The sequence below is a fragment of the Eimeria tenella genome, genomic scaffold, assembly GCF_000499545.2.
Source record: "Eimeria tenella Houghton genomic scaffold, Eth_scaff60, whole genome shotgun sequence".
Taxonomy (NCBI): domain Eukaryota; phylum Apicomplexa; class Conoidasida; order Eucoccidiorida; family Eimeriidae; genus Eimeria; species Eimeria tenella.
In genome coordinates this window covers 99,717-110,892 of record NW_013543424.1, presented here as the reverse complement: position 1 = coordinate 110,892, position 11,176 = coordinate 99,717, and positions in this window count along the sequence as shown.

The following is an 11,176-nucleotide window of genomic DNA, read 5'->3' as shown; positions in this document are numbered from 1 at the left end:
AATTTGAGTATTTCGTGATTCTCAGCGCGTATGGCTATACCTCTTTTGACGCCCACCTAAGGCTTGATGCATGAGAGTGGTGGAACACTGTTCTTCTGGGGTTCATTCAGGCTGGAGGAATGCAGCAAGTCTAGACTAGCTCGGGTACAAATAAAGGTGTAAATGCATGCGAAGCAGGCACTGGTCGCTGTCCAGTGAAGCCGACTCTCCACTGTAGATGCATGGTTTACAAATCGGCTTAATGTTCGTTTCGAGATTCGCTAATGCGCATTTCATGGTAAAGACTGATAGACTGGTTAGGGGAAGTAAGACCACGTTCTTGTACCTGTCAAACTGATACAACCACAGAAATCGGCCACCATGCAAGTCCATAAAAGCCTGCCGCGTGTGAAGGGAGCCAGATGTGCATGCCTGCCGACGAGAAAAAGATTCAGATTTTACAGGTCCGTAGAGTTCTGGAAGTTGTCTTATGTACTGAAGCGATCATCAACGGACACGCTAGAAGCTGTATGACGGGGAAAGCATATCGAGTATTGAACATGAGATGAGAGCCACCAACCAACTATCAGACAAGAGAAGCGGTACCCTGATGTGTCCCGAGGGGAATGCGAAGTCACCATATTCAGCGACAGACGTAGTGCTACGCTTGCAGCCGTCTCAGTAGCCAGCAAATGCAGAGCATGGGATTTCGAGAAGACGATGCAGCGTTTTAGACCTTGATACACCATTCATTTCGAGCTTGTCCGACGAATCGCTCAAAATGCCTGCCCAAAGCGACGCTTTGGAATACACGAAAACGCTTTGAGTCATTGTCTTGGAGATATAATCACGCAAACGCTCAGAAGGATAAAGGCGTGTAAACGTACCCCCTGTATTTTGGAAAGGGTTCTCCAATTTGAGTATTTCGTGATTCTCAGCGCGTATGGCTATACCTCTTTTGACGCCCACCTAAGGCTTGATGCATGAAAGTGGTGGAACACTGTTCTGGGGTTTATTCAGGCTGGAGGAATGCAGCAAGTCTAGACTAGCCCGGGTACAAATCAAGATGTAAATGCATGCGAAGCAGGCACTGGTCGCTGTCCAGTGAAGCCGACTCTCCACTGTAGATGCATGGTTTACAAATCGGCTTAATGTTCGTTTCGAGATTCGCTAATGCGCATTTCACGGTAAAGACTGATAGACTGGTTAGGGGAAGTAAGACCACGTTCTTGTACCTGTCAAACTGATACAACCACAGAAATCGGCCACCATGCAAGTCCATAAAAGCCTGCCGCGTGTGAAGGGAGCCAGATGTGCATGCCTGCCGATGAGAAAAGGACTCAGATTTCACAGGTTCGTGGAGTTCTGGGAGTTTTCTTATGTACTGAAGCGATCATCAACGGACACGCTAGAACCTGTATGACGGGGAAAGCATATCGAGTATTGAACATGAGATGAGAGCCACCAACCAACTATCAGACAAGAGGAGCGGTACCCTGATGTGTCCCGAGGGGAATGCGAAGTCACCAGATTCAGTGACAGACGTATTGCTACGCTTGCAGCCGTCTCAGTAGCCAGCTAAGGCAAATGCAGAGCATGGGATTTCGAGAAGACGATGCAGCGTTTTAGACCTTGATACACCATTCATTTCGAGCTTGTCCGACGAATCGCTCAAAATGCCTGCCCAAAGCGACGCTTTGGAATACACGAAAACGCTTTGAGTCATTGTCTTGAAGGTATTATCACGCAAACGCTCAGAAGGATGAAGGCGTGTAAACGTACCCTCTGTATTTTGGAAAGGGTTCTCCAATTTGAGTATTTCGTGATTCTCAGCGCGTATGGCTATACCTCTTTTGACGCCCACCTAAGGCTTGATGCATGAGAGTGGTGGAACACTGTTCTTCTGGGGTTCATTCAGGCTGGAGGAATGCAGCAAGTCTAGACTAGCTCGGGTACAAATAAAGGTGTAAATGCATGCGAAGCAGGCACTGGTCGCTGTCCAGTGAAGCCGACTCTCCACTGTAGATGCATGGTTTACAAATCGGCTTAATGTTCGTTTCGAGATTCGCTAATGCGCATTTCATGGTAAAGACTGATAGACTGGTTAGGGGAAGTAAGACCACGTTCTTGTACCTGTCAAACTGATACAACCACAGAAATCGGCCACCATGCAAGTCCATAAAAGCCTGCCGCGTGTGAAGGGAGCCAGATGTGCATGCCTGCCGACGAGAAAAAGATTCAGATTTTACAGGTCCGTAGAGTTCTGGAAGTTGTCTTATGTACTGAAGCGATCATCAACGGACACGCTAGAAGCTGTATGACGGGGAAAGCATATCGAGTATTGAACATGAGATGAGAGCCACCAACCAACTATCAGACAAGAGAAGCGGTACCCTGATGTGTCCCGAGGGGAATGCGAAGTCACCATATTCAGCGACAGACGTAGTGCTACGCTTGCAGCCGTCTCAGTAGCCAGCTAAGGCAAATGCAGAGCATGGGATTTCGAGAAGACGATGCAGCGTTTTAGACCTTGATACACCATTCATTTCGAGCTTGTCCGACGAATCGCTCAAAATGCCTGCCCAAAGCGACGCTTTGGAATACACGAAAACGCTTTGAGTCATTGTCTTGAAGGTATTATCACGCAAACGCTCAGAAGGATGAAGGCGTGTAAACGTACCCTCTGTATTTTGGAAAGGGTTCTCCAATTTGAGTATTTCGTGATTCTCAGCGCGTATGGCTATACCTCTTTTGACGCCCACCTAAGGCTTGATGCATGAGAGTGGTGGAACACTGTTCTTCTGGGGTTCATTCAGGCTGGAGGAATGCAGCAAGTCTAGACTAGCTCGGGTACAAATAAAGGTGTAAATGCATGCGAAGCAGGCACTGGTCGCTGTCCAGTGAAGCCGACTCTCCACTGTAGATGCATGGTTTACAAATCGGCTTAATGTTCGTTTCGAGATTCGCTAATGCGCATTTCATAGTAAAGACTGATAGACTGGTTAGGGGAAGTAAGACCACGTTCTTGTACCTGTCAAACTGATACAACCACAGAAATCGGCCACCATGCAAGTCCATAAAAGCCTGCCGCGTGTGAAGGGAGCCAGATGTGCATGCCTGCCGACGAGAAAAAGATTCAGATTTTACAGGTCCGTAGAGTTCTGGAAGTTGTCTTATGTACTGAAGCGATCATCAACGGACACGCTAGAAGCTGTATGACGGGGAAAGCATATCGAGTATTGAACATGAGATGAGAGCCACCAACCAACTATCAGACAAGAGAAGCGGTACCCTGATGTGTCCCGAGGGGAATGCGAAGTCACCATATTCAGCGACAGACGTATTGCTACGCTTGCAGCCGTCTCAGTAGCCAGCTAAGGCAAATGCAGAGCATGGGATTTCGAGAAGACGATGCAGCGTTTTAGACCTTGATACACCATTCATTTCGAGCTTGTCCGACGAATCGCTCAAAATGCCTGCCCAAAGCGACGCTTTGGAATACACGAAAACGCTTTGAGTCATTGTCTTGGAGATATAATCACGCAAACGCTCAGAAGGATAAAGGCGTGTAAACGTACCCCCTGTATTTTGGAAAGGGTTCTCCAATTTGAGTATTTCGTGATTCTCAGCGCGTATGGCTATACCTCTTTTGACGCCCACCTAAGGCTTGATGCATGAAAGTGGTGGAACACTGTTCTGGGGTTTATTCAGGCTGGAGGAATGCAGCAAGTCTAGACTAGCCCGGGTACAAATCAAGATGTAAATGCATGCGAAGCAGGCACTGGTCGCTGTCCAGTGAAGCCGACTCTCCACTGTAGATGCATGGTTTACAAATCGGCTTAATGTTCGTTTCGAGATTCGCTAATGCGCATTTCATAGTAAAGACTGATAGACTGGTTAGGGGAAGTAAGACCACGTTCTTGTACCTGTCAAACTGATACAACCACAGAAATCGGCCACCATGCAAGTCCATAAAAGCCTGCCGCGTGTGAAGGGAGCCAGATGTGCATGCCTGCCGACGAGAAAAAGATTCAGATTTTACAGGTCCGTAGAGTTCTGGAAGTTGTCTTATGTACTGAAGCGATCATCAACGGACACGCTAGAAGCTGTATGACGGGGAAAGCATATCGAGTATTGAACATGAGATGAGAGCCACCAACCAACTATCAGACAAGAGAAGCGGTACCCTGATGTGTCCCGAGGGGAATGCGAAGTCACCATATTCAGCGACAGACGTAGTGCTACGCTTGCAGCCGTCTCAGTAGCCAGCTAAGGCAAATGCAGAGCATGGGATTTCGAGAAGACGATGCAGCGTTTTAGACCTTGATACACCATTCATTTCGAGCTTGTCCGACGAATCGCTCAAAATGCCTGCCCAAAGCGACGCTTTGGAATACACGAAAACGCTTTGAGTCATTGTCTTGGAGATATAATCACGCAAACGCTCAGAAGGATAAAGGCGTGTAAACGTACCCCCTGTATTTTGGAAAGGGTTCTCCAATTTGAGTATTTCGTGATTCTCAGCGCGTATGGCTATACCTCTTTTGACGCCCACCTAAGGCTTGATGCATGAGAGTGGTGGAACACTGTTCTTCTGGGGTTCATTCAGGCTGGAGAAATTCAGCAAGTCTTCTGGCTGGCCAAGGCACAGAGATCATGCCAAGAAGCCTCTTAAGTTGGCGAAGCCCACAAGATCCCTCCAAATTAGTGTGCCAGCTTGAAGAGATGAAAATAATGGGAACATTTTGGCTCACCACAAACACAGGGTGTTTGTAGTATGCCGAAATGCTTGTCACAACATCTTCCGTGTGGGCATGTCCAATGCGTGTTCCAGGTATGTCAAAGGCTTTGCATACGCGCTGTTTTGGTTGCGATTTAGCTATAAGCACCTTGGTAGTGACTTTATTCATTGTGCGTCGTGGTTCGTTTCGCTTAGCAGTGTTTGATCTCACTCGCTGCAGTGTTTGATCTCACTCGCTGGTGGTGTATTATTGAATGTTAAAGCCCAACAACATGTGAGTAAAACAAACTAAATTGTGCTGTGCTGTCTTGCTACTCGCTATGCTACAATAATATAAATGAGGCGACATGAAGCAAAATGGGTTCACCGCAGTGCTGCAAAATTTCTTGGAGTTGGGAAGTATTGAATCCTAGTGTCAGAGCAAAATCGACGCCATGATGCCAATGTGTGCCGCGATAGGATGTACAGAAGTGCTCAATTAAGTGCAATTGCCATGCCAACGCGTAGGCAAATTCCTTCGGCAACGAAAGAATCATTCCATATTGAGAGACACACTAACTAGTGAATGTCTGGCGATATCTCACGCTTGGGCCATGAAGACACATATCTGCGATTACCAACGAGCACGTCAGCATGACGTGCAGCCATGCGAGCAGCGATAAACACGTGACGTCTTGTGGAAGTAGCACTGCATCTTCTCTATTTGTAGTGCACACTGACACTTGGGGCATACAAAAGAGCATATTCATTAAAAAGGCAAGCGGATATCAGTCACTTGCAGACAAGAGAGCTGCCATTTTGATGCACCTCGAGACAAACTCAAGGTCACAGTGATCAGTTCCACTTGCTTTGTGTAACTCACATTCTGTTTTTATCAAACAGACTCTCCCCGGAATTATCGTCTACATATTAAACTGTTGTCTGCACGCTCATTCCTAAGAGTTGTAACACTAAGACAACCTAATGGGCTTGTTGCGAAGCTTTTGATACGCGGTAAAGTTGGACGGATTATCACAAGGGCGACTAAGAGGGAAGGTATACGGACGTCCTGGGAATCGAATATGGCTTTTGAACGCAGGACTACTGAAGGCAGGTCCGTTCCAGTGTTTATATCCGGAGTTCATCTGAAACTGTCACAATTCACGAGCAATGACAGAGCATAACTAAACGTATGCTGCCATTGAAAGAAGAGGCCGAAATCCACGGATTGAAGAGCACGCGACGTTCAAGTTAGCAGGAAGCAGGAAGCACCACACAGAGTACAGCGTTTTCCTCCTTGGCCGATACATCCATTGTTTGCTGCAGTCAGAATTTATCACCCTCCAGAAACTACTCCGTAAACGAAAATCAAATTCATGTGGCAGTCCTGCGATGGGAAGTAAGACTGTTCTTGACTGCGTTTCACACTTTCCCATCCCATGCCCACTATCTGTTTTTTATCGAATCACAATTCGCGCAAGCCGTGTTGTTAAATTTTAGGGAGTTGTGTCCACCCCGAAGTGTTGAGCTTTTCAATTCTGGATGCGGATACATGCTGGCACACAGAGAAGGGGATCTCCAGAACTGCCTGTTTCAACGTCGCAGTTGCACATGGGTGCGTAAAGTCGAAAGCAAGAAGCTGAAGAGTTTTCTTTTCCTCAATATATCTTGGCATGTCACAATTTCGTATGCCAAGCAAAAGCATATATCCGAATACCTAGTGTCCAGTACGTAAGTAGCGAAGCAGCCTAGGGTGCTAGCAAAACCCGTATTGACAAGCAGAACGCTCTGGAATCAACCATTATTGCTCAAATCCGATTCGCTGGGCTCACATACTAAAAGGACGTATGGGCAAGTAACAGTAATTTGTTTTTGGAGCATTTATATGTCAGCACAAATCAACCTGCCAAACTTTGTAATACACGTTAGCTCGAATCTTACTTGCAAGCAAGCAGACAACAGCGCTTGCGTGTGGAGTATTGTGCTCTCGGCAAACATTTCATGTAAGGGTTTACTGCGTTCTTGAGGGGATGAAAATTGCCTGTTTCGCGCAAAGCGTTAAGTCATGAACGCAATACACAAAAGGCGAAGCTGAGCTACATAATTCTAAATATTAGCAGATCGATTTCCGCCAGCGGTTTTGCGCAGTTGGGATATCACAGATTAATAATATCGACGAGCCACTTACGCAAGTGGCCTTGTAATCCCAAATGTCGCACTGCCGTGTAATCCCGAACGTCGCACCTTGCGCAGTAAGTGGTCGTACTTTCTGATAACATGCATACGCACCGCCTGAAGTGTCTGAAAAAGGACAGTACGAAATGTGAGCTATGCACCAAGAAGTTGTGACTTCAAACACGGTGCCACGTTTTCCAAGCAAATAAGCTGCACAATGCTCACATCCTAAGCAGTCAAACGAGAGATACTGCAGCTGCCAAAATTAGTTAGTGCGCCTGAAAGCAAACTTCGATGCTGTTGCAAATCTTTGTCTTGAGAGACGCTCTCCGTTTACCCTGCGTCTTTGCAGTGCTGTTTTGCGTAGCACGTCCACAGATGTGACATGTCTTACCATCTGGTTAAGAAATTATCGATTTTCGATTTCGTGACTTGCTGAACGCAAGATTAGCTCACCAGCTTCAAGTCACCAGCAATGATGGACATTGACATAGGAACTCCGGTCGGAACTCCGGATGCAGAACTGCCTAGAGGGATTTCCGTGCAGTACATTTTAGCGCCATAAACAGTAAAATGTATCCTGTCAGGATATTGAGCAACTCCTGGCTGACGGATGACGTTTTTCGAATGGTAAACGCATTAGGCTAGCCGCAATACAGTCCAAGCTTCATGCTCAAAATCTTCTGCTCACTTGCTGGCTCGTACAGGGTGACGTTAATGTATCTCTTTTAGGATCCTTTTCAAACATTGATTTTCTTCTCATGCCTACATCACTTGCAAGCTCAGCAACAATGTCAGCAAAGACAATATAGCCCTTGGCATTCAGATAGACAACACAGGATTCGCCTATTTCCCTCGCGACGCACTTCCTGCAATATCGGGAGACAATCATCCTCGAATATACACCTCCACACTGAAGAGCTTTCCGCCACCAAGGTAAGCATTGTGGGCCAAAACGCTTCAGTAAGCCTCTTATCCGCTTATTGTACATTACTGGGAGGCAAGCTGGCTCCAAACATACTTGCTGTGCCACCAGTGACCTGACATAAGCCTTGTTTGGTGCATTTTAAGGAACATTAGTAAGTAGCGTCTCTTGCTTGCCGAGGCCACAGCTTGTACGCTACGATATTTTTCCCGTTTACAGACAGTTATAGTGACAACGTCAGGCTTTCCAAGAAGTCGATGATTTTCCACAGCTACTAGCGGAGCTTCAGGCACTTGCAGTTGGTTGCAACGTGACCTTCATGGAATGCCAAGAAGTGATACTACTCAACACTGTTATCGCTCTCAGATTGTGTACTATTGAACATACAGAAGTTCTAATTGTACCGACAAATACTTTGTGAATTTGTTGTTATCATGACTGAGCTATACTTCAGTAGGCTACAAGCGAGCAGTCTGTACTTAGGACAACGCGGCGGTAATAACAATATTTTACGCAGCTTACTATCTAGTGTTTGGCTGATGATAGATTTTGTCTGAGGTACACAAGGGCGCAAAAATGAATGATGCGTTATCTTGCTGGGAAAGTTTTCTTGCTCCATAAGCGCGGCTGATTGTATGTGGTCATTCTCATCTAGTTTGCATAATGTGAGAAACACAGCGCCTTCTTTCTATTCTAAGTGGCGTTGTCAGCCTTATACCTTAATGCAGCTTGCAATAAAGTGAAAGGCTGACAACGCAGGTCAAGCCGCGAAGCACATTATGAGATGACACTGTGTTACATATTTACTGCTTACCACGAACCACAAAAAAATTTTGTAACATCTTTTTAAGCTGCAGTAAATACTGGAAAACGAACGTGCCGCTGGCATAAGGAGGAGGTTCGGCGGCGGATCGCAAGCCTGAAGGCGGCAAGCCAGCGCCTGCCTGAGCTGCCAAACGGGCAGCATTTTAAATTCGAAGCTGACAGTAGCTGATTTATTGCTGCGAAGTAGGCTCTAATGCAGAGTCTGCTTCTTGAAACCATGAACATTTCACAGCTTAGAATTTTCCTGAGAAGAGATGTGGCAGCTACAGCATAATATGGCGCACGGGCCAGAATATTACAGAAAAATGCCCTGATCGTCCATAAACAATGCGCCAAATGCCTGCGTATGCCTTCAAAAGAAATGATATAGTCAGATAGCCCGTGGTGTACGGCAACGTTTAAGAAGCATCACATTAATGTGGAGTTGGCATGTGAAAAAGAGTGTGCTACATACTTGCTGGAAGGTCGACAGCCAAGCACGGCCACAGTCATTGCCGATGATCACAGATAATATGAACCTTATGTGACTAAGCATTGCTTAAACAAACGCCTTTTCGCCTTGTCGAAATTCTACAGCTTCCAGGCAAAACAATGAAGCCCTTATCTGGCACATTCGTCAGCAAAGTGAATTTTAATTATTCAACGGCAATCCACTGAATGCTTCCGAAAGTTGGTAGCGAAAGTCTAACAGCGTGTCCCTTAGACTAATCGAGAGCTCGAGAACAAAAAAGACGTCTTACGCCCTGTATCAACCAGATATATGGAGTGTTACAATTGTTACAATTGCTTAATCTAAATGAGCGACCGGACTTCACTTTCGCAAGTCGGTGCTACCCGCCGACGCACTTTCTGCATATCGAAAATGCAATTCGCTCAAGAAAAAAACCAGCTTATAAATGATCTGTTGTGCACCTTTTCCACTTTACACCATCTGCCTAGCATCCACAGCATGTAACCGACGCAAACACTAGTTATCTGAAATTAGCAGAAATGAGTCGAAACCATACCGTGCAGCTGCATATTGAGAAAGTAGCAGATCAACAGCTGCTTGAATGACCTACATGCAATCAATCGACTAGTGAAAAAACACGTATTGGTGATTCCGCAACTGCTTGAAAACTTGCAAGAACGCTGCAAGATGAAACTATAATACGTCACTTCTCAGAGCATACAAGCTGTTGCATAATACCAGGCTCTTGTCTTCAATCTTGTATCCACATCCTGTGAGTCAAGCACCGCTCCAACAAGTTGCTGCTGTTCTGCTCAGCAGCCCGCTCGAGAAGATATTCGAATGAGCTGCACCATTAATCAGTGCAAGAATCCAAGCCTCTGAGCTATTGTTTAAAATGGAGCAGGCTGCTGGGCAAGCTGGGTAGCAAGCGAAGTATGCGATCTTAGTGCACAAAATGTTGGAGCCCATGTAAGCCAATATCAGCAGCCGGCATGGGAAGCGCTTTTGACTAACTTGGATTCAGTGTATCACATAAAAAATTCAATGCAAACCATCAGCAGTCCACGGAATACGGAATACGTCGTCAGTGTTCAGTGCACTAACCTAATATTTAGGACCAGCTCGCCTTACGAGCTGTAGATTAAAAGGAATATCCACAATATACGGCTAAAGCTTTTCCTTAAAATACTTTGCAGCCACAAGTTGGTACCCCGCTCGCTTCTGCGGCAATCCTGGCACCCAATGACCCGTATGTGCTAGAATGCAAGAATAAAAGGCTTATAAGTCGAAGTTTGTTGCACAACCTCTAAGCCAGATAGTGCTAAACAGTCAGTCTCACGGATAAAAAACCAACATCGCAATACTTTCGTCTAAGTTCAAAAATATCAATAAGCTCTGTATATCTCAGATCATGTACCGTGACTGTTGTCTGGTTACTTCGGCTTAAACAGCAAGCTTGTTTCTTATCCGAAGCACTCTTCGTTCACGGATCTAGTTAGTCAATGCAAGCCAGACGTCTCATGGAAACGTCTTTCTTCTCGTATCAAGCGGTACGTGAAATGCTATAGTGCTGCAGGTTTGTGAGAAGCTTCATTACTCAACAAGTGATTCGACTGCCACACCCGGCAGCAACTACGCGGCTGCGTACGAAATTGCTTCCTTTGCATGCTATGCAAAACGATGATACTGCTTAGAATCTGCTTGTATCCCTGAATTGTGCTGAAATAAAGGCGTCCTCTAATTTGCCTGCGAAGGCGAAAAAGTAGAGACCACATTATGAAGAAGCTGCATCAGCAAGGACAGGAGTACGTAGTTCACAAATACATTCGCATTATCGTAGCAACACATACTGCAGTTCTTTAAGTTTGAGTCCCGACTCAGAGTCTCGGGAGCCGCATTACAGACGCAGAAGGCAACTCCACTTCGGCCTACATCCCACCACGGCGCCTAATATAGAGTGTGACGTTTTGTTGTTGACCGGCCTTCTACTCAGTCACACAACTCTAGCGGCGAGCAAAACAACAGACCAACTCCAACGGAAACTTTTCCTTGCAACCAATGAAGCCTCACAATGCCGCTACACGCGTTTTCGCATCAGCAT